Here is a 25027-nt window from a genome sequence, read left to right as displayed (position 1 = left end):
ATGGTTTACTTACATTAGAGTTTTTGGAAGCACTGTACCTCCACATGTCCTAACCCTATATGTCCCTGATAAACTTTTGGCTCACGAAATTGCTTATCAAACCTGTTCAGAAGGCGGCCTGACCAAAGACCTAAAGGACAAGAAGAAGGCCATATGGCCTCAATTTCCTGTAGCTTGTGGGGCCTTCTCATTGTTCGATGTAGGACACGCTTTCGTCGAAGTGGAGAATGTGACGTGTCTTCAATTATTTAAATTCCCAGCAAGGCCATTTGACCCAAATGATGTTGCCCAAGAGTTCACAACGAACATCAAAATAAGAGTGTTCTCTGGAAAGAAAGATTTTTTTGATGATCTATTTCAGAATAGAAGTTCGCTCCAAGAAATTTTGCAAGACGCTCGGTCAAGGTTGTCTCCAGATGACCTCCAAAGATTCTTTTTATACATAGAAAGAAGGCTCGCCAGTATTCCTCTAGAGAAGCTGCAACTGCCTGCTAGAGAACCGAATCCGAGCATTAGCCTCAGCGAAAACTCTAGCACTTCCAGATCTAAGTCCAATGCCGCGCAAGGAGTACCTGAGCATCCTAAAGATTCTGGATACGACCAAGGAAAAAACGAAGAAACGACTAAAGATACAGCTTAGTCAAGTGCAATGTCTCAACAGCAAGTTATCGCCTCCCCACCAAGAGATGTCCCCCCTCCTGTCATCGAAGCACCACTCGTCACAACAGAGCTAGACAAAGAATGGGAAACCTTCAATGAATTGATCAATCTTGAAGGGCAAGCCTCGAAAACACCCGTGAACAATACACAGGTAGTACATGAAGTGGTTTCGACCATAGTCGGCAGTATCGCAGAAGCAGAACGCATTCCTATCGCTCCACCTTCTGAGCTTCTACTTAATGTAGAATAAATTCCCCCACTAGATGTATTTTATAGTCCCCAACACAAAGAAGTTGTAAGGAGACAGAGGATGAAAAGAAAACTAGAAAATACACTGTCACAAGATGCTGAACATTTGGACGTCTTATGGAAAGACCCCAATAGTAACCCGACTGAAAATCTCACGAAGTTGTCTCAGGTCGCAGGAGCATATGCTTCTGCAACTATTGATAAGGCATCGGAAGTTCAGCAACTATTCAAAGAACAAGAAGACCAGATACAGCTACTACAACAATAGTTGCAACAAGCCAACGCTAACATTGAAGCTTCCAAACAGCTCGAGAAACTACAGGAAGACTTTCAACAGATGCAGATAGGCTATCAAAGAAGTCTCGACGAGAAAGAAAAACAATTGCAGACTTTACAAGAAATGCATAAAGATGAGCCTAAGCTGACAGAATTTATTTCAGAATCTATTGGCTTGAACGAGCAACTATTGCAGCAACAGGAAGAGTTGGGACGTAAAATATCACAGTGGAGTCACTATTGCGAGCTGAGCGATAAAATCACCAATCAAGTGGTGGACTTGCGGAGTGCCTATTATTAGAGTGACAAGAGGGTGACAGAATATTTGACTTGGAAGGATGATGATGAAGGGAAAAGAGCAGATGCACCCAGGATAAACAAAAATCATAAAGAATTGCTCTTTAATAAATGGGACGATCAAATCAGGCAGGCAGAGCGAGCAGCAGAGACAGCAGAAACACAGGCAAGCATTCTTATCGACTGTGTAAATGAGAATTTACACAGGGCCAATTTAATTACAGAGACCACCCCGGGGTACCTAACAAATAAGTTACAACTGGAAACAGAATGGAAGCAGAAAGCGCAGGCAAAGGGGAGAGAAATCCAAGCATTAGCCAGGTTGAATTGGGAATGTTACTGGACGTACTTGGTCAAGCCGCACAACCAATGGATGACGGTGAAATGCATCACAAACGCGGCCGAAAAAGTAGAGCCAGCTCTCTTAGATGTCGTTTTCGTAGCCCAAGTCAGCGCAAAAATCAGTTAGCCGACTCTCCTCAAGCCCATGTTGAACACTTGCAACTTTAAGGACCAAGTTCATAAGTAACCTTATTTAGAATGTTGTTTTTTCTTTTTACTAGATTAGAAAAAGGACGGTCATTTGAAAACCGCATCCTAAATTTTGTAATAATACTATTATTAGAATTAGGAAGTAGTATTTTAACCCTTATCATTGCATTTGGAGAGGGGTCCAGAAATTTGTCAAAAACTTGTCCTCAGAACATGCACTTCTGCACCCTCAGAGGAGGTTTTGATGAATGGATGGATCGAGATTTATTAATGTTTGCATTTTAATGTCTACTACTGATGTTGCACTTTTGTACTCTTAGTAGATGTTAGAGCAAGTAGAGATAAATCGTTATTGCTTGAAGCTTATGAGTGAAATCAGTCATAAATGGTACTTTTATCTCTTGACCAATTTTTGCTTATATTCTTAGGGTGATATGCAGTTTAAGTTGTTTATATGTTAATGTATGAATGTGTGGGTTACCATTTGGCACTTATGTACGGTGGAGTCATTTATTTGTGCTTGACATATGAATAACTTATTATGCGATATGTTGTTCACAACTGTTTTGCCTAACTTTTTATGCAGAGTGGTTTATCTTAATTGATTTCTATTCTTATGATAGCTGAATGATCTTTATTACCAGTTATTATTCGAAATCTTTTTAGATCACATAATAGAAGAAATACACCCCGGGTTAGAGTAGATTAGATGTGTTGTTTCTTATTAGATTACAATAGCATAGAGTTAGTTTAGAAGTTTGAATTAAATTAGCTTAAAATATCCCTAGATCAGCATCATCCAACTCTACACACACACACACCCCTTTAGATTGGGAAACTGGTCCCATTATCCCCAGTCGGACCCGCTATACCAAACGGATAAGGATCTTCCAACCAAGGTCCGGACCGGGTGGGTATCCCCCTTGTTGTCGACCCGATTTTTGGGGCTTCAACAACTCCAAAGAAACATTTGGAGCTTTTTGCATATAATTGTTTCTCCTCCAATAGTTTGAGCACCCTGTCAACATGATCCTTCCAAGACTTGTTGTAGATTAGTATATCATCAAAAAATACTGACACAAATTTTCTAAGGAAGGGTTTGCAAATGGAATTCATCAAACCTTGAAATGTAGAAGGTGCATTGATAAGGCCAAAAGGCATGACCAAAAATTCATAATTACCCTCATGAGTTATAAATGTTGTTTTCAGAATGTCTTTAGTCTTCATTCTGATTTAATGATATCCTAAATGAACATCCAACTTGGTGAAGTCAATTGATCCATGCAATTCATCCAATACTTCATCAATGACAAGAATGGGAAATTTATCTTTAATAGTGAGCTTGTTGAGCTCCCTATAATCCAGACACATGCGCCATGATCCATCCTTCTTTTGCACCAATACTACTAGAGCAGAGAAAGAACTTTAACTAGGTTGAATTATACCATCCTCTAGCATTTCTGCAACCATATGTTCAATTTCACTCTTTTAAGCATAGGGATATCTGTATAGCCTGATGTTTGGAGGAACACTTCCTGGAATCAAATGAATAGCATGATCATGATCACGAATAGGTGGGAGACCTTTGGGAGTCTCAAATACCTTGGAATGATTATCCAAGACTTTTTGGAGATTTGGAGAAATAGATGATTTCGATGTGGGAACCTCTAGAAAACGTAATTGTGCAATTACACCTCGTTGTTCCTTCTTTAGAAGCTTTTTCATACCGTTAGAGTTGATTATCTTTCCCAGTTTCCCTGCAATACCCTTTAATTCAACTTCCTTTCCTTTCACACAAAATTTCATGAAAAGTTCTTGAAAATTAAAAGCTATTGTACCCAAGGATTGTAGCCATTGGACTCCTACTACAACATCAACACCACCCATTGGAATGGAAATCATTAGGCTATTCAATACATATTCTCCCATGGATAGCTTGATATTATGGCACTTTCCAGAGAAATTTATGCTTCCTCCACTTGCAACCATCACTTGACACTCTGGTGCTGGATATAGGAAGCAATTCAATTCCTTAGCTATCTTAAAATGAATAAAATTATGGGTACTTCATGAATCAATCAACATTATTACCTTTTTCTTCTTGATATGTCCTTCTATCTTGATAGTTTGAGGAGTGGTAATTCCAGCCAATGCATTACAGGATATGGTCAGATTCATTTCTTCTTTATCTAGGGTTTGTTCCTGGAGTATATCCTCTTCTTTTGACATTTCTTGTTCCTTTTCTTCCTCCTATTCACAATTTATGTAGAATAATTTCTTCTCAACACACTTATGACCTTTAGTTTATTTTCTATCACAACTGTAACAAAACCCTTTTTCTCTTTTTTCTTCCAATTGTTGTGGTGTCAACCTTGTAGGTTGTGGAAGTCTAGGGGAAACAACACTTCCATCTTTATAGTTGTGAGTGGTAGACTTCTTGGTTGCCATAATTTTGCTTTCCATTTTTCTTGCTAACCTGAATGCCTTCTCCAATGAATTAGGTTCCCAAAGGCGAACCTCATGTTGTATATTATCCTATAAAGTCCCTATGAACACATCAATCAAATGCTCCTCTAGAATATCTTTTACCCTTATGTTCAATTTTTGGAGGTCCTCAATGTGCTCCATCATTGAACCTTTTTGTTTGAGATTTATCAATTAGCTAAAAAAGGTGTTTCTTTTTGTATCCTCATACTGTGCTATCATTTCTTCCGTAAAAATTTCCCAAGTGACAATTTATTTATGAGAGAAAAGTCATCGATACCATACAAACTGATCTGGTTCCAAATATAAATTTTCAATGCGTACCTTTTGTGTGTTTTGCACATTATGGAGATCGAAAAATTGCTTCGTCTGTAGTATCCATGTTTCGGGATCCTTGCCATCAAACTTCCTCATATCAATTTTTGGAACATGGTGGGTCTTCAATCCAACATTAGAGTCTATGAAATCATGATTAACATTTCTTTTGTTCTCATCATGAGTTTCCTTTACTACCTTTTCACCATTAGTAACTATTATCACTCCAAGAAACTCTCCTAGGTTGCAGCTCGGAGATGCCTGGTAACATATAATCTACAATATTGTTCTCTAAACTATTGGAATAAAAGATGGTTTGGATCAAGCTAGATAACCATTTCAACTCTATTTTTACTCAAGACATGCATGAACACCCTCAGCTTTATAAGGCTTTAGACCACTAATGCTCAATAGTTTGTAGATTTAATGAATAGATGGAGAATACTGACTATACCAGCAGATGCATATATAAACACATATGAATGGTCAGCTACAAGAAGCAAAAGAAGCTTGCAATCTAATTTATCAACACATAGATAAGATGACAGTTATTTAGCATTAGACGCAGAAGAAACATGAACAAATTGTTCAAGAGCAAGCTTAGAACAGAAGAGAAGATGGATATTGAACATATAATAGCAAAAGAATCTTATATTGCTTAGAATGAAGATGAGAAGCTTGAGTAGTAAGGTCCCAATGGTCTCTAGAAGTTGAACCCTTGTTACATCTTTTTTCAACCATTTATAGGCCTTTACAGTGCTCCTAAGCTCTCAAAGGCTGGAAGTGTCTTAATCTATCCTCGCTGTCTTGTTAACTATTTGATTCCCTGAATGGGAAAGCATGGCTCAGAGGTTTTCTTCTTCTGACAAAGGAATAACTACATTCTGGTAATTTGGTTGTGCTGGTAGGGAGCTCTCTCGTGCCAGAGATGCCCCACAATCAGTTATGTTGTCTTCGGCTGAGCTGTGTTGTTGATGCCCATGATATTTTTGTTTTGGGCGAGATGCGTGTTGTGGCCCTTCTCTTTCCCTTTCCGACCCCTGTTTCCCGACAATATGTCTCCCGGGCTCTGTTATATGGTGGAATGGGTCTTCGGGCCCTTATAATCCCTTTAAATGGCCCCTTTCTATTAATACATGATTGTTTTCTATTTCATACAGAAAACATTGCAACAATGAGAAATCCTGCTTCTTTCTGTTTCTTTCGGACTTCAAAAGTCCTCAAGTATGGTTTATTCATCTCTCGGGTCCGCCCTTGTCGCCATCGCAAGTCGCAAAAAAGCCTACTCCTGTGTATTTTCCTTGTATTATGAAATACACGAAAAACACTGAAAATGCATGAAAATGGGCTTTGGTGGACTTCAAAATATATGTATTTTTCTTTCGAAACGCTTTCGGGTCTGGGTTTTATCACTATCGCAAGTTGCATTAGGCCAATGCCCAAGGTTTCCTTTATATTTGGAAATCCGCGAAAACACTGAAAAACATGTGAAATCGGCTTTGGTGGACCTGAAATAGTATATATTTTAACTCTGAAACCTATCAGGTTCGGGTTTCATCGCTATAGCATCGCCCCAAGACTTCCTTTGTATTTCGTTTAAACAGCGAAAATACACAAAAAACATTAAAAATTGGGCTTTGGCGGAACTGAAAAGATATATATTTTCACTCCAAAACCCATCGAGTCCGGGTTTCATCGCATCACACATATGGATTTGTAAAGGCCCCGTCCTTTGCGATCGTTGATGCGATATAGTGATGTGACTTGTCACAATCACATATCGCTCCTGCGATAAGTCTTTCATATAATGTTGTGTATGTCCATGCCAATTGTGACCCTCTGATCTGATCATCGAAGATCGCTGGTCGAGGGTGTCCTCTATAAGTCCTCCTCTGTGATAGCACCAATTTCCTGTGCCGATGTGACCTGCCGATCAGATCTGGATCGTTGATCGGCCAGATCTGACGGCTACTGTGCTTTGACTATTTAAGCCTCCGATATGTGGTTTTTCCACTGTTTCTTCAGTGTTTTAGCCTCCCGATAGTGTATTTTCGCCCTTCCAAGGGATCTCCTCTTGCACTTATTTTGATCTTTGGAAGATCTTAAGAAGCATTTGAAGACTTTAATAGCATATATGGATCCATTAGCATGATTTTAAGCAAATTTGGAGACTTTGGGGCATATTTGCGAACAAGGCTAACACCGGCTCCTTCTGGGGATGAAATCGTCCCTGTGAGGTTTCAAGAACTACAGAACAATGCCTTTCCTCTAAAACCAAAATCAAATCTTCCTTCTAGTGTTCCATTGGGCATGGAGTCTATTTTGCAATGAAAAAAAAAAAAAAAAACAACAACATATTTATAATGCCAAGGCTTTAAAGCCTTAAATGAAATAAAGTTTTAAGAACTTCCCATTGACTAGGCTACCAAAAACATCTCCTCCTTCTAGACTGTGTAGAATAAAGGTATTGTTCTGCTGAATTTGAGCAATGACAAACAGACATGTCCATAAGGAGTCAAACTTACCATGATTACCTTTCCTTTCCTTAAATGCATCCATTTGAGAACCCAGTCACCAACCTGGAAATTGTCCACTTTTTCCTTCCTATCAAAGGTTTCTTTGATCCTATTCTGATGAATTCTTGACTTCTCAACCAGCTGCTCTCTGATCTGCTATAATTCAACTAGGTTACTCATTCTCCTTACCATGTCATTCTCCTCATCTTGTTCTTCTTACAAGGATTTGGCCACAGAGAGAATCTGCTAGATAGGGAAAATAGCATCAGTGTCGATGGGCTCCAGTATTGCAGCAATGATGTTGCAACTCCTGGGACTCCCTTCTTTACTTTTATCCACCCGATAGTTCGTAACAAACTTGGAAGCAATGATGCTATATGCACAAGTACTAGCTCTTACTGCAGGTTTTCACTTGATCAGCTGGCACAAGTTTGCTAGGAGCTTAAGCCAACTTCTATGAGGTTTTAGAAAAAGATTTTAACTGTGATGGACGAAAGCTAACTCAAAAGAGGCTAGTCTACTTGCAGAAAGAAGTGGAAAGCTGAAAGGAAATGCAAACCCTAGTTTTACCGACTAACCCTACTGGTGCAAGAAAAGAGATGAAAGCTGCTAAAATGGATGCCATTGACTCTTGGAAAGGTAAAATGCATGTGACTAAGCTACTTCTGAAGGAAAATATGGAAAAAGCATCTTTTTGTATTTTTGAGTAATTTTGCAGAATTATTATGCATGTGCTTTAACTATTTTTTACTATGCAGGGGTTTATTGGCGAAAGGAAATGGAGTGGGCACTTGCAGGAGGTTGGGAAGGTGAGAATAGGGCCTAAGGGGTCCCTAGCACCCTTCTAGAGAATTCCACAGTGATCAGATCTCGAAAAACTACTCGCGTGAACTTCTACAGGAAGTCTGCAGGGGTTCTACAGGAACAGGCCGAAAGAGGATTTTAGAGGGTTGATGGTGGAAAAATGGTGGGAAAGTGGAAATGAAGGGTGGATAAGGATGTTAAGGGGTCTAGGACCTGGTAAATGAAGCTAAGGAGTGATGAAGGTGGTTGGATTTGTTCAAGGATGGAGAGAGCAATGTTGCACAAGAATGTAGAAATTAGGGCAAATTGGAAAAGTGTGGCAAATGAAGGGAAGGAATCTTGAATTAGGGCTAGAACAGGTTGTATGATGGAGTAAGGGTAGGTAGGAATGTATCACAGGTGCTCTGCACACTATTTTCCAAAACTGATTGAACAAAGACTGAAGAAACCAGAGATTTATCTACTTTAACCTAATCTGACCTAAAAACTAGAAACATGATGAACAGAAGTTTATAGACAGGAAATCATACAATATAGCTATGGAAACTAAGCAAGAATAGATCTAAACATGAAAACACAACTGATATCAACTTTTCCAACTTAAAATCTAGCACTAGCAATTGCATTGGAAGGCAAAAACAGTGTTTTGTGGCAGCAAGTATGCCTTAGTCTCAGCTCATGGTCCCAAGGAGGGAGAGATGATATCAAGGACTGCTTGATGGCCTTTTTGCAGATATTTTCTGTTACCAAACTATCAAATCAACCTGAAGCATGAAAAACTACCTTAATCATCAAAAACGACCTAAGCAACCAAGCATGATTTTAACCTAAATAACAGAAACTATTCTATGAATGCAAGAAAAACACATAAAAGTAAACAAAGGAGCTATTGGCACTTGGGTTGGGCCCAACCCCAAGAGCTACAGCCTCCTAAGAAAGCTCATAGCTGGTGCAAAGTGAAATTCATCTCCATTACTCAAAAAATAATAGTCATGTCACAAAACTGTTTACAGCAAGAGCTCGAAAATGAGCTAGAATGCAGAGCTGCACTCAAGTGCGAAAAAAAATTGTTCAATAGCTAAACTACCAAGGCTTGAAGCCTTCCCAGTTATGCAACACGAGAACTCCCAATAGTCCTCCTTAACTTTAGGAGCTTGGCTGCCCAAAACTGCAGTTAATCAGCCACTTCACAAAACCTGCTCGGCTGTCCCTTGAAATCATCTTTGGTGGGTTGTTGAACTCCGAGATGATGGTGGAGAACTCGAGGAAGGGGTCATTTAGTGCAAGAGACACCCCTCCTACAAATCCTCAGCCTTGTTCCTTCGTATTTGGCTGCCAATTTGCTCATAAATGCCTGACCTTGGTCCAAAAGATGTCCAAAAATATGCAATAAGCACGTATTAGACTTTGTGGTCAAGTGACTATTCTCATTCATTCAATTAACATAAATATATTCAAAAGCATGCATAAAAATATGAAGAATGGTGGATTAATTGAGAATAATAGGCAAAATGAGCCCATAAAGTTACCCATTTTTGGGGCTCATCAAGTTCCATAAACCATCTTAAATGGATAATTTCCTATGGACTTTTTAATGGTAACTATGTCAGCCCATAGTGCAAACTTCAACTTGGAATCCCAGCTCTTTTTGTTGTACTCTAATAGTTTTTTGATTACCCTTACTAGACTTTTGTTAGATGATCCTGCCAGGCCATTGCGTTGAGGATAATATGAGATAGAATGCACCAATTGGATGCCCATGGATTCAGTGATGTCCACCAATTCTTTTGCCTTGAAAGTTGTTGCATTATCAGTGACTATTTTGGTTGGGCAACCAAATCTAGTGAAAATATTCTCATTCAAGAACTTTATGACAACTTGACGATTGGCATTCTTAGTGGGTATATCCTCAATCCACTTGGTGAAATAATCATTGGCTACCAAGATCCATTTGTGCTAGCCACTGGAATGTGGGTTGATCTCTCCTATAAATTCCAATCCCCATTGCTGGAAGGGACCATTGACATGTACTGGCTTCAAGGGCAGAGATTTTAGCTGTTGTCTTCCTACAAACCTCTGACATTTGTCACAAGATTTCACAAAAGAAAACACATTAGAAAACAGAGCAGGCCAATAATACCCAGCTCTCAGGATTTTGTGGGTTGTGGTTTTCCAATAATTATGCCCACCACAGATGCTAGAATGGAACTGATGCATGACTTCCATAGATTTTCCTTTATCTAGACATCTCAAGAGGATTCTTGATGGGTCTTTTCAATAGAGCAGGTTTTCATTAATGCAGAATTTGGCTGATCTGAGCTTAATGGCCCAAGCTTGACTTGAGCTAAGTCCTGGAGGGACTTCTAGCTTCTATAAAAAATGAACTATGTTGGAATACCATTCACAGGTGGTAAGATTTTCAGCCAAAGACTGCTTCTGCTTTTTCTCTTCTGCTGCTTCCTCTGTCTGCTTATCACCTGAATTTGAACCCATGCAATTGATGTCTAACAAGCTGCAATTTTCTTCTGCCATAATTTTAGCCAAGCCTTGGCCTTTGAAAAGCTTAGTGGGCTTCACCTCTATGTTAAACTCTATGAATTTTTCAATCCATTTTGCTCTCTTTCCATCAATATCTAGCTAAGTTAAGACATCTTTTACTGAGGCTGAAGGTACATATGCAACCACTTTGGAATGCAGAATTAAATTCTAAATGCCTTTAAGGATTTTATGAGAGCATAAGATTGTTTTTCAATAAGGTGATACCTTAGTTCAACATCCCTTAGAGTTTTGCTGAAAAGGGCCACGGGGTGCTCTATGCCTTCATCATTTCTGCAACAGAACTACTGCAAGCGTATCATAAGATGCAAAAGAGAAGATATAAAGCTCCTTAGTGTAATCTGGGCTGATTAGAGTAGGAGATTCCATGATGGCTTGTTTGATGGCTTCAAAAGAACTTCTTGTTGAATCTGTCCATTTTATTTCTGATTCTTTCTTCAGCATGTAAGTGATGTGCTTCACTAGCTCTGCAAAGTTTGGAATGAACCTCCTTACAAAGTTAATCTTACCCAAGAAGGATTGAATGTCCCTTTTTGACCTTGGGATGGAAAATGTCTAAATTGCTTGAACTCTTGCTGGATCAATCTTTACACCTTCAGCAGAAACGATATGTCCCAGAAGTTTGCCTTCTTCTATAGCAAACTGTGACTTCTTTGGGTTCACCGAAATTCCAAACTGTCTGCAATTTAGAAAGATCTTCTTCAAATGCTGCAAATGTTCCTTGTGACTGCTGGAAAAGACTATTATGTCATCAAGGTAAATAAGGACAAACTTGTCCTTCCCTCCCACAAAAGCTATGTCCATGGCCCTCTAAAAAGTAGCCCCAGCATTCATAAGTCCGAAAGGTATCTTGGAGTACATGAAAGTGCCCTAAGGAGTAGTGAAGGCGGTCTTTTCTTAATCTTTTGGATGTACAGAAATCTGATTGTAACCTGAAAATCCATCTAGGAAAGACATAACTCTAGCCCCTAAAAATTTTTGCAGCAAGTGTTGCATCTTAGGCAGGGGGTAATTATCCTTTTTAGAGCATTTATTCAAATTCCCGAAGTCAACACAAAGCCTGATTTCTCCATTTTTCTTTCTTACTACCACAAGGTTAGCAATCCACTTTGAATACCTTAGGGGAACTATGATCTTGGCATCGAACAACTTCTTGATTTCTTTCTCAATGAGAGGCAATAAGAGAGGGATGATAGGTCTTAATTTCTACTGAAAAGGGATGGTGTTGTTTTCCAGTGGAATCTTATGTTGAATGATGTTTCTGTCATATGTTTTAAGATCATTGTATTCCCAGGAAAAAATATCAGCGAATTACTTCCTGAGGGTGCAATACTCGAAATTCTGGGCAACAGATAAGTGAGTGGATAAATTTATGCATTTTGGATGGGCTGGGTTGCCTATATTATGTTTATGAACATCAGACTCAATTTCTGTTTTGGTAGGCTTATAACACACATCATTATGATCGAAAAGCTTCTCTAGAGGCACTAATCCTTTGGGTATATGGTTACTAGGCAGCTGGACAATGTTTTCTCGGCCAATCTCATCCTTTAGCTTGGGCTGGCTGCATTCTTCCATGGTTTAATTTTCTTGGTCAATGTGCATTTCAGAAAATTCATCAATGACTTGTAAAAACCTATATATTTCCTCATCATTTTCAAAGAATTTCCAGTATTTGACATTGTCAGGTAGAGATGGTCTATATTTCACCTGAACTTCATAAGTCAATTTAGGAGGAAAAGGAGGAATAAACATGCTAGCAGAAACAACAAGGGAATCAGCGAGCTGGTTCTTCATTCTTGGGATGTAAGAAATGTTGAAAGTATTAAAAGAATCCTTAAGCTTCCATACCTCATCTCTGTATGCTTTCAGCCTTGGATGCTTTTCTTGGAAGGTTTTTTTTACCTGCTAAATGATCAGATCAACATCTCCAAACACTTTCAGACCTTTAATGCCCATTGCTTTAGAAACGTTTAAGCCCAACATCAAGGCTTCATACTCTGCTATGTTATTTGTGACCTAAAAAGTTAATTTGAAAGATAAATGAATGCATTCCTGTGTGGGGGACACTAGGACTACACCTACCCCTGTAGCTTCTTTAGAGCAAGCTCCATCAAAGAACATGTCCCAAATTTGTAGGCCTTCTTCCTCTGTGATCTGGAAAACTGGTTTCTGTTGTGCTATACAACAACCCCCCCATTTCTTAAATTTTTACACAAAAACTTTAATTAGAAATGGGTCCCTTTTAATAAACTTAGTAAATTAATGATTCAATAAAATCGCTTGCATGGTATTAACCATATAACACATAAAAGCCCTTATCAAAAGTCCCAACACAATAAAACTCCTATCTTAAAAACTTTTGATAAAATGTGAAATATCTTTTTGAAAAGGCATCATAAGAAACTCTCGAATGCGATAAAGCGATCGAAGATCGCATATCGCAATGATAAAAGGATGCACTTAAAAAAGGACCTCTTTAAAACCTCTGATCTGATAACGTAATCGCAATTGGAAATTGAAGGTATCACACAACACATAGCAAGAAGGACTTAAAATTCCCCGATTGCGATATTATAAATAAGGCACTCATTTCAAAAGAAAACCTTGTTAAAAGGTATCGGTTCCGAATATAAAGTTTAAAAGTAATAAACCAAATCATTCATTGAACATATCTCGCCTTATTATATTCCTTTATCGCAATCAGAGCTTTTGATCTGAAGCACTAAGCCCGACCCACTGAATCTCCTGATTGCGATCCGCGATTTATCGCTAATCACTGATCGAGGAAATCTAAAGACACGCTTGAAAGGATCATTAAGCATATGGCCGATGCGACGGGTAATTATGACATTTATTTACTACAAATGATCAATATGATGGTTATTAATTTCGCAGTTAAGGGTAAATCCTTGGAGGATTTCACCCATGGTGATTCTTAATTACATTGGGTTTATGATATGCGAATTGCCTTAACTGTTTTCATTCTACTTTAGCTTTCAGCACAAATATTTCACTGTTACGTTTTCCATTCTCTTTGCAGAGCTACTCTAAGCATATGAATCCAGAAAAGATGGGAAAGAAGGTGAAGAAAGCTAAGGCCCCTGTCATTGTTAAAGAACCAAGCCAACCAGAGCCGAATAAGAAAGGATTCATATAAGATACAACTTGCCTCGTTTAGGAAAACCAAGCTGGGAGAGCATCTACAATTTACTAGAAGCAGAAGAACCTGAAGAACTCGAGGAAGAAGCTACTGCAGATTCTACAAGCAAATCATAAAATACATTAAAAGAATTGGCCTACTCATTCCTACACAGGATAGCAACGCGAGCCAAGGTTTTGCCATATAATGACATGGTCGGATGGATTGTTGAAAGTATTGTAACTATAGACAAGACGTTTAGTACAACCGTCATAAAAGTGTCCGGGTCGTTTAGAGTGGAGGATCTCAGACAAATGTATCATTTACCCAAGCCAGAGAAGTATTATAATAAATCATTCTTAGAATCTTTTGCAAAGGAAAACGACATTGAATCAGATCCTATCCGGTAATGGAGACACTACCCGAGAAAACACAAGCACAAGTCTTCGGGTATGTACTATGTAGATTCCTTAGCCTCTCCTTATTGTTATGTTGGCGCATTAATATGCAGACTCTCGGGAGTCCATAATTCTGCTAAGTTCTCTATAGATATGGTTCCTTTAATGGAAGCTGCAATTCATGGTTATATTATGGATTAGGTAAACATTCTGTCTGATAAAATGGCCACTGAGATACTTGAATATAGAACAAAGAGATCTGTGGTTTCCTGGGTGATACCTCCTTTTCACTTCCGTGCCTATATTATGGACACCATATGTTTTAATTTCGAATACCCCATTTTCGGATGGATATGGACTCCCGAGGATCCCAATCCCATTCACATCTACCATAAAGAGCTATGGAAGGCCCATTATAAGAACCATTTGTATAGAATTTGTAATGGTTTTATTCTTCCTGTACATTACTCCCTATTCAATAAGCCTGCCCCTAGGATATCCCAGGAAGCAGTAATTGACCTAACAGCAGTGAGTAATTGGTTTGGAGAAGAGAAATTCACCTATATAAGGCTTTTCGGCAGTCTCACCAATCCTCATGTTCTTCCTCTATACGTCCCCGATAAATTATTGGCCCGGGAATTAGCATATCAGATAACAGTTGCAGGAATTTCAAAGACCCTTAGGGATTCCAAGAAACACAAGTGGCCTACATTTCCCTTCGGCGTGGCATCTTTACTCTGCATCATTATAAACATGCAGAGAAAGTGTCCAAGAAAATCAAGTTATTAAATCTTGCGACTATTCCAAACAGGCAGTATGACCCTAAAAAGGTTGCCTATAATGTTACCTCAAAGGCTAAAATCTCCAGATTTGATCATGAAGAGGATAGCTTTGACAACCTGTTTTCTTCAGCATAACTACTTTTCCAGGTCAAAGGATTGGCTAAGACTAAATTGGGACCAAGAGGATTAGAAAATTTCAATAGGATTAGGGCCCAAAGATTGGAAACCCTGCCTTTAGATTTATTAGCCACAACCTCAACGGTTCAACCATAAGGCCACGATGAACAGAAAATCACTAAGAATGCTCCTGAAATGGAGAAGGTTCCTGAGAAGAAGAAGACACCATAACCAGAGCAGAAGTAGGTAACAGTTAGTGAACCCCTTGATACACACATTAAGATTGACCCTAAGTTGTTCAAGGAATGGGAACAATTTGATTCTATCATCAGTAATCCAGAGAATACCCAAGGGTTCACTACACCAGATGTGTCTACAGCACAAAAATCGGTAGTCGACACAGTTCCGATTGGAACAAGTGGCCCACCCAAGTTCCATAAAGAAATTGAGATCATCCCTAGAAACCCCACTGATGAAATTGTTTTGCATGTAGAAGAGATACCACCATTAAATGTCTTCTACAGCCCTAAGCATAGGGTTGTAGTTAAAAGACAGAGGAAAAAGAGGAAAATTGATCACTCTCCTCTTTTGACTCCTCAAATGGAAATGATGAATGTTGTATGGAAAGAGGAAGTAAATCCCTCTGAAGATTTAACCAAACTTTTTCAGTATGCCGAAGCATATACAACTGCAATAATAGATAAGGTTTTAGAGGTTAATAATTTATTGAAGGAAAAAGATCAGGCAATCACTCAGCTAGAGGCACAATCGGAAGAGCGGAAACAAAAAATTGAACAGCTTGAACAATAGTTGGCAGAACAGAGACAGCTTAATGAGCAGTTGAATAAGCAGTTAATTAATGAAAAGCAGAGAATTGATGAACAAGCCATCCTTAAGCAGCAAGAGTTATCCCAAGAATTGAGAAAACTACAACTATTGAATGAGCAAGTGAATAAATCAAAAGAAGAGAAAGTTGCTCAAATTAAGGATCAAATAGAGCAATTCCAAGAATATCCCAAGGTAGAATAATTCAGAGCTGAAGCCCTAGAGATGACAAAGGATCTATCTCGGCAGTTGGACCTCCTATGTTATAATATCTCGTTGGCTATTCCTTTATGTGATTTCACAGCAACTATGATTGCTAAATCAGTAGATGCAAGGCTTGAGCTAGAAAAGGCAGAGAAAGCTTAACTAAATTTCTATCTTGGCGAGATTCAAATGAAGGAAAAGCTGCCAACCTGCCAAAGATACATGAATCACATAAATAAATTATATTATCCGAATGGGAGTCTCAGTTAATGAAAGCTGAGATAGCAACATCTAGATGCAGATTAGCAACAAATAATTTGATTGAATTAAACAATAAAAGTCTGTATTTAAGTAATCTAATAACAAAATTCTCTCAAGGCAAACTCCCATAGGTGAAAGCATTAGAACAATAGTGGAAACAGGAGCTAACACATAGGGAAAATTGATCGTAGGCATTCACAACTTAACATGGGAAACATTTTGGTTTTTCCTTGTGAAACCACATAGTCAGCGAATGGCATGAAGTGTCTCACAGATGCGATCAATCATATGATCCCCGAACTTGCCGATGCTACATTTGCAGCTCAGCTACACTCTCGTATGAGTCAGACGCTAGAGGTTCAACCAATTCTTGCCATTTGTCAGCTCCAATCACAAGAAGATCAACCAATTCAATAAATCCCTTCAACTGACTGTTGCAGTGCTATTTCAAGATGATCTCCACATTTTTATGCTTTGGTTATACCAGCGCATAGCATTTTTCTTTCATAGTTTGTTATTTTTGTAGTATTTATAGACCCTTTCATGTTTTTAGAAAGGGTCCTCATTTTTTTTGTACTAAGACTTAAGTCGGGAGTTGCACTATTGTGCTTCTGATATATTTATTTTTATAAAAGACTGGACCTGAATTCTGAATTTTGACAAAGAAGGCTTTTTATGAGATATGCACTTTTGCTTCCTATGAAAAGTATTATCAAATTGGAAGATATAATTTGAATGTGATTCACATCGGAGGAGATCCAAATGCATACGGTACTACTATATATGTTTTTGCTTTATGTTTCTGTGTGAATTAATCATTTATCAATTTTTCTATTATTGATGTGTATATGTTTCTACAACAATTCTTTAATCTTTCACTATTGAATGTTTCTGGAATTGTCATCCTTCATATATATATGTCAGTGATATATTATGTTTAGTGCGATAATTTTTTAATTATTACTTTGTTCAATTAATTGAACAAAGTAATTGTCATATAAAAACGTCCTTTTATTTATGAGTATGTCATCTTCAAGTTTACTTGTCAATAAGAACAATCAAGAATTGCACTAAGATAAAGGATTCCCGAGATAGATTAGATACTTTTGTATATTTTCGCATTTTAGAATAGATCACTTATAATTCCCGTTATATATTACAAACCATTCACCCGTATATCACTGGGAAGTTGGTCTTATTACATCCAGTCAGAGCCACCACACCAAACAGAAAAGGAACTGCTTCAAGGTCCGGACCGGGTGGTTTTCTCCGATGTTGATGCAGCAATTTTAGAGGCATAAACATTTTTGGTGCTACAAGGAGGGCATGAATTATGAATGGTGAGCAAATCCAAATCCATAGCCCATTCTGAGAGTAAATCTCCCTCCACCTCACCTCCGACTTCTCCCTCGCATTCTCAATCTCCAATTTCTAAGCGAGAAGTGGAGAAAACAACAACCACTGTTGATCCCCAAAACATCTCAGATAAATCCACTCTTGAACCTCTTGAAGTTCAGTCTTTGATTCATAAACTTCAAGGATTTTCAATATCACCATAGAAATCTGAGTTATCTCAAGGCAGTGTGACTTCGCAATACATTCCTTCCCATCCTCTTACCAGACTACAGAGTGAAAAACTTGGTATTGAACCCACAGAATCCCTCCACCTAAAAGGAAAAGAGCAAGGAAGACACCTGAAGGGTCTGACAGTGAGACTCTTTCATCATCATCATCCATTTCATCTTCTCCATTGCAAAGTCAACCATCCACTCCTCCACTCCATATTGTTGTTCAACAGGGTACTGGAACTTCAACATCTTCTTCTCAACCACTAGTAACTTCATCTGCACTTTCCTCTGTTAGTAGCTCAACAATGGCTCAAAGACCATGGAACAATCCAGGGGTAGTTACAATGCCTGCACCCTTGAGTCAGTTGCCAGCTCATCCCGAAAAATGGCTACCAAAGTTTAATCCAGAAATAGGCATGCTAGCAGAAGAACATATAAACAACTTCATGTTGTCAGTAAACTTAAAAGGAGTAACAGAAGAAGATGTGGTTGTTAGGATTTTCCCATATACTTTCCAAGGAGCAGCTAGGTCTTGGTATTTTTCGTTACCATCAGGATCCATTACTAGTTGGAACATTTTTCAAGAGTAGTTCTTAACTAAATTTGGTGATGATAGGTCAACAGTGACATTAATCAATGATCTCTCAAATCTCAAAACTGAGCAAAGAGAACCAGTCAAAGATTTTAACTCACGGTTTAATAAGCTCTTAAATAAGATTCCTACTGCATCTAAACCTAGTGAAGAGGTTCGAAGTGAATGGTACATATTAGCCTTACCTTCAAACATAACAATCTTTGTTGACAGACCTACAAAGCCCACTTTAGCAGAGAATATGAAAGAAGAAATTGTTGTCGAAAAATTTATCATTTCCTTAGAAAAGAAGACTACCCTTGAAGAAAGAAAATCCAAAAATGTTTCTTTTAAGGATGATTCAAAGAAGAAAATGGCTAAAGATCCATATGATATGGAAGGTCTACATAAGGTTTTAAAAACTATGTCAAATGATATGCTAGAAATTAAAAAACAAGTAGCCAAGACCTCCACTAAGAAGCCATTTAGAAACTTAAAAAAACCAGAATCAAAACCACCTAATGTTATATCTAATGTAGAATCAGATCTGGAGAATGATGAAGACGAAGATACAATCTTATCATCTGACGAAATTGAGGAAGAAGAGGTTGTAGAATGTCATGGTATGTGGGACTTCATCTTGCCCAATTCAGATACTAAAAATGAACAGGAAGCTTTCCCAATAAGTACCAGGAGTAAAGGAACCACTAAGCTTGTTCAACCAACTCAAAAGAAGAAGAATATGGGTCCCACTACCAAAGATAAGGTTCCCACAAAGAAGTCTACAGTAGTGCCTACTCAAAATTAGTCATCATCTTCCAATCCACCTTCATCATCTAAGACATTAGTAGTTGTTGACTCTATGGATTACAACATCATTGAAGACATGAAGAAAACTAGAGCAAATATCTCTATATTTGAGCTTAGCAAGCTCAAACATCAATAGAAATTGTTGCTCAAAGAATTAAATGTAGTACCTTCTTCTCCTCTTCCAAATGTTGTACTGTCCAAGGCAGCTAATGGAACAGGTAAGCCACCATCCGATAGAGTAGAAGCTACTGATGCTGTGTTGATCGGAGACAGATCTAATTCTCATACCCCTCCTTTTCTCTTGACCTATGAAATCTACAATAGAAACTTGCATAATTGCTTGATAGATTCAGGGGCTTCATCAAATATAATGCCAGCTTCAGTCTGTTCAAAATTGAATATTGAGCCTCAAAAATCTGCAGTGCATATTGTTCAGTTGGATAGAACTAAGGTCCAAGTATTGGGGGAAATCAATTCAGTTACCATTAGGTTATCAGCTGATCCAAGAGTAGTTCAGAGAATTGATATATTGATTGCTGACATCCCTGAGTTTTATGGTTTAATCCTAAGCAGGGATTGGTCTGAGAAACTCCATGGTTACATTTCTACTGATTGGTCTCATATGTGGCTTCCTTACAAAGGGAAGCCAAATCAGATCAAGATTGATCGGGAGAAGCATATGACTCATACTGTAATAGAATTTGAGCAAGAAAACCAGCCCATAGCATTCAACAATAACATCCTTGGCAACTACTCATCTGAATCATTCTTTGGTAATTTTAATGCTCAATCATTGCCATTCTCAATTAATAGTTTCACATCTCAAATATAAATTTTTTCCCATATAGATACATCAAGGTGTGTTAATATTGCTGAGGAAATTGTAAATAAAACTGTAGATAAACCTGTATTTTGGTCTTTATATTTTGATGGGTCAAAATCTAATGATGGTGTAGGAGTATGACATATTTTAGTTAATCCTGAAGGAGAAAAAACTATGTTATCCTATAGGCTAGAATTTGAGTGTACAAATAATACTGCTGAATATGAGGTGTTGATTCAAGGAATTTATAAAGCAATAGGCCTGAAAGTGCAATATCTTAAAGTATTCGGTGACTCTGAAATTGTTATTAAACAAGTAAGAAATACTATACATTGCCTTTCTAGTCATCTTAAACATTATCAGTCCTTGGTTCAAGACCTTATATCTCATTTTCTAGCATTTAATATTTCTCCCATTCCTAGATCTCAGAATGCAGTAGCTGATTTACTAGCCAATGTAGCTTCTAAGCTCCTACCATCCAAAGATTACAGCCCTGATAGATTTTCAGTAGAATTAATTTTCAGACCATCTATCATTTAATATTTCTCCCATTCCTAGATCTCAGAATGCAGTAGCTGATTTACTAGCCATTGTAGCTTCTAAGCTCCTACCATCCAAAGATTACAGCCCTGATAGATTTTCAGTAGAATTAATTTTCAGACCATCAGTTCCAAACAATGTCACTAATTGGCAAGTATTCAATCATGACGATGACATTTTAAATTTCTCAACTTTTGATAAATCCTATGATGACCAAATTATTGATGAAAGTGAGCATGATCTTCAAATGAAGCAAATGCTTGAGGAAAATTCTATACCTAAATCAGTAGTCAAGCTTGAGGATCTATATGATATCAAGGATAGGTTTAAACAAGTTACTAATTCAAAACTTCAAAGTTCTACTTTGAGATTTGAATTAATAAATCTTGGCACTGAGGCCAAACCACAAAATATCAATCTGGGATTAGGACTTACTTCAGAAGAAAGACTTTCTTTTATAAGACTTTTGAGTAGATACAAAAATGTTTTCGCTTGGAATTATGATGACTTAAAAACATATGATACTTCTATCATACAACATACAATTCCAATGATATCCGAAGAGAAACCAGTACAACAAAAATTGAGGAAAATTCATCCAAACCTAGAAAGTCAGATTAAAGCAGAGTTAAACAAACTCTTGAAGGCTAAGATAATTTTTCCTATTATACATTCGAAGTGGGTTTCTAACTTAGTGCCTGTTAGGAAGAAGAATGGTGACATTAGAATTTGCATTGATTTCAGAAATCTTAATAAAGCTTGTCAAAAGGATAATGTTGGGTCCCTATAATACTAGTGATTACCCCATTACTATTGTAGTTATACCCCTTATTAATATTTTTGTGCCCCTATTTCCCCCATATTGTTATTACTGTGCCCCATAGAATCCCTCTATTGTTATTTTTGTGGCTTTATATTATTATTGTTAGGTCGACTGGATTATATTGTGACTCCTTAGACTCCTATATATAGAAAGGAGGTTTTGTCATTTGAATCATCCAAGAATTGTTCATTTATGTAATGTAAAGGAGGTTGCCCCCTCGAAGAGGCTTAATTATAAGTCGTTGATCTATCTTTTCTATCTTTTCTTGAGTTGGTTTCATAACATTTGGTATCAGAGCTTTGGATTCTAGGGTTTCGCTGCTCCAAACAGGTCATCGTGGAATTTTCACTATAACTTTTTTTCTGCGATGTTTCAGAAGTTGCAAAAAAACCCATTTGAGAAGAAATCGCGCTGAACCTTGAATACAAATTTCAGAGCTTTTCGCACTATATTTGCGGAGATATGATCTGAGGAAGTTGGTCTTTTTTTCAGACTCCTGAATTACATTCCAAATAGGTGACCTGGGGAAAATCGTCATAGAGTTCTCTTTGGGGATCAAATTGAAATTTCGTAAGAAGGTATAAAAAGAGGACGGACTGTAGTTTCTTGTATGCATTTTTCAGATCCCAAGGTCGAAACAGTGACTCGTGGCACGTCGTACAAATTCGCTCTACGGAACTAGTCTATAATCAAGTCACTGTGGGAGATTTCGCATAACGCTTCCTTGGAGAATCCAATTTGGGTCAGAAATGTGGCATTGGAAAGAGGACACAAAGGGATACTACAGATCAAAAATTCAGAACTAGATGATTGGAAAGTATAGAGATACATCAGAGGCAATATCGAGCTCCTACAAAGTGAAAAAATGTGTGTAGATTTTCTTAAATGTTTTCTTAAGCTTGGTTTGAAAATTTATTTTGAAGGAATTCAAAGGGAATAATAGAGCATTATTATCGGTAACTGATGCCCCGAGGAAAGAAAATGCAAACACCTAGTAAGGAACCTGAAAGCTCTAGCATGACTCATGAAGAAGAAGAAGAAATGCTATATGATATATCAAAATTACAAGAACAAGTGCAACAATGTCACTTGCACAAAAAGCAACAGAATCTAAGATGGATGGTTTAAGGAAAATGTAGAAGCTAAAATGGATGGTTTAAAGAAAGGTGTAGAAGCTAAGATGGATTGTTTAAAGAAAGGCGTAGAAGCTAAAATTGATGGCATGGATGATAAGATGGAATAATTGAAGATAAATATGAATAAGTTGCTACAAGAAATGGTCACTAAGGGTGAAAGGGTACTAAAGGAAACTCATGATGAGAACAAAAGAAATGTTAATCATGATTCCATAGACTCTAATGTTGGATCGAAGACTCACCATATTCCAAAAATCGATATGAGGAAGTTTGATGGCAAGGATCCCGCCACATGGATATTACAGATGGAGCAATTCTTCGATCTCAATAATGTGCAAAACACACAAAAGGTACGTATGGCAACTTTATATTTGGAACCAAATCAGTTTGTATGGTATCAATGGCTTTGCTCTCGTAAACAATTTATCACTTGGGCAATTTTTACGGAAGAATTGATAGCACATTATGAGGATACAAAAAGCAACACTTTTTTTAGCCAATTGATAAGTCTCAAACAAAAGGGTTCAATAATGGAGCACATTGAGGAGTTCCAAAAATTGAACATAAGGGTAAAAGATATTCCAGAGGAGCATAGGATTGATGTGTTCATAGGGTCTTTAAAGGATAATATCCAACATGATGTTCGCCTTTGGGAACCTGATTCATTAGAGAAGGCATTCAGGTTAGCAAGAAAAATGGAAAGCAAAATTATGGCAACCAGGAAGCATACCACTCACAACTATAAAGACGGAAGTGTTGTTGCCCCTAGTCTTCCACAACCTATAAGGTTGACACCACAACAATTGGAAGAAAAAAGAGCAAAAGGGCTTTGTTACAGTTGTGATAGCAAATACACTAAAGGTCATAAGTGTGCTGAGAAGAAATTATTCTACATAGATTGTGAAGAGGAAGAAGAAAAGGAGCAAGAAAGGTCAAAAGAAGAGGATATACTCCAGGAACAAAGCCTAGATGAAGAACAAATAAATCCGACCATATCTTGTAATGCATTGGCAGGAATTACCACTCCTCAAACCATCAAGATAGAAGGACAAATCAAGAAGAAAAAGGTAATAGTGTTGATTGATTCAGGAAGCACCCACAATTTTATTCATTGTAAGGTAGCAAAAGAATTGAATTGCTTCCTATATCCAGCACCAGAGTGTCAAGTGATGATTGCAAATGGAGGAACAATAAATTGCTCTGGAAAGTGCCATAATATCAAGCTATCCATGGGAGAATATGTATTGACTAGCCCAATGCTTTCCATTCCAATGGGAGGTGCTGATGTTGTACTAGGAGTCCAATGGCTACAATCCTTGGGTACAATAGCTTTTAATTTTCAAGAACTTTTCATCAAATTTTCTACGGAAGGAAAGGAAGTTGAATTAAGGGGTATTGCAGGGAAACCAGGAAAGATAATCAGCTCTAATGGTATGACAAAGCTTCTAAAAAAGGAGCAAAGAGGTGTAATTGCACAATTATGTTCGCTAGATGTTTCCACATTGGAATCATCTATTTCTCCAGATCTCCAAAAAGTCCTGGACAATCATTCCAAGGTATTTGAGACTCCCAAAGGTCTCCCACCTATGCGTGATCATGATCATGCTATTCATCTGATTCCAGGAAGTGTTCCTCCAAACATCAGGCCGTACAGATATCCCTATGTCCAAAAGAGTGAAATTGAACGTATGGTTGCAGAAATGCTAGAGGCTGGTATAATTCAACCAAGTCAAAGTTCTTTCTCTGCTCCAGTAGTATTGGTGCACAAGAAGGATGGATCATGGCGCATGTGTCCGGATTATAGGGAGCTCAACAAGCTCACTATTAAAGATAAGTTCCCCATTCCTGTCATTGATGAATTACTGGATGAATTGCATGGATCAATTTACTTCACCAAGTTGGATCTTCGTTCAGGATATCATCAAATCAGAATGAAGATTGAAGACATTCCGAAAACAGCATTTAGAACTCATGAGGGTCATTATGAATTTTTGGTCATGCCTTTTGGCCTTACCAATGCACCTTCAACATTTCAAGGTTTGATGAATTCAATTTTCAAACCATTCCTTAGAAAATTTGTGTTAGTATTTTTTGATGATATACTAATCTACAACAAGTCTTGGAAGGATCATGTTGAACATGTTGACAGGGTGCTACAACTATTGGAGGAGAAACAATTATATGCAAAAAGATCCAAATGTTTCTTTGGAGTCCAGGAGGTGGAATATTTGGGTCATATTGTATCTCATGAAGGAGTTAAGGTAGACCCTAGCAAAATTAAAGCCATTAAGGAATGGAAAATCCCCACATCCATAAAGCATCTGCGAGGATTTCTCGGGTTGACAGGGTATTATCGCAAGTTTGTTAAGAATTATGGG

Source organism: Pinus tabuliformis, chromosome 1_1 (assembly GCF_031772625.1).
Source record: "Pinus tabuliformis cultivar Carrire ecotype Pingquan chromosome 1_1, CPIR1, whole genome shotgun sequence".
Classification (NCBI taxonomy): Eukaryota; Viridiplantae; Streptophyta; class Pinopsida; order Pinales; family Pinaceae; genus Pinus; species Pinus tabuliformis.
This window is presented reverse-complemented; position numbering follows the sequence as displayed.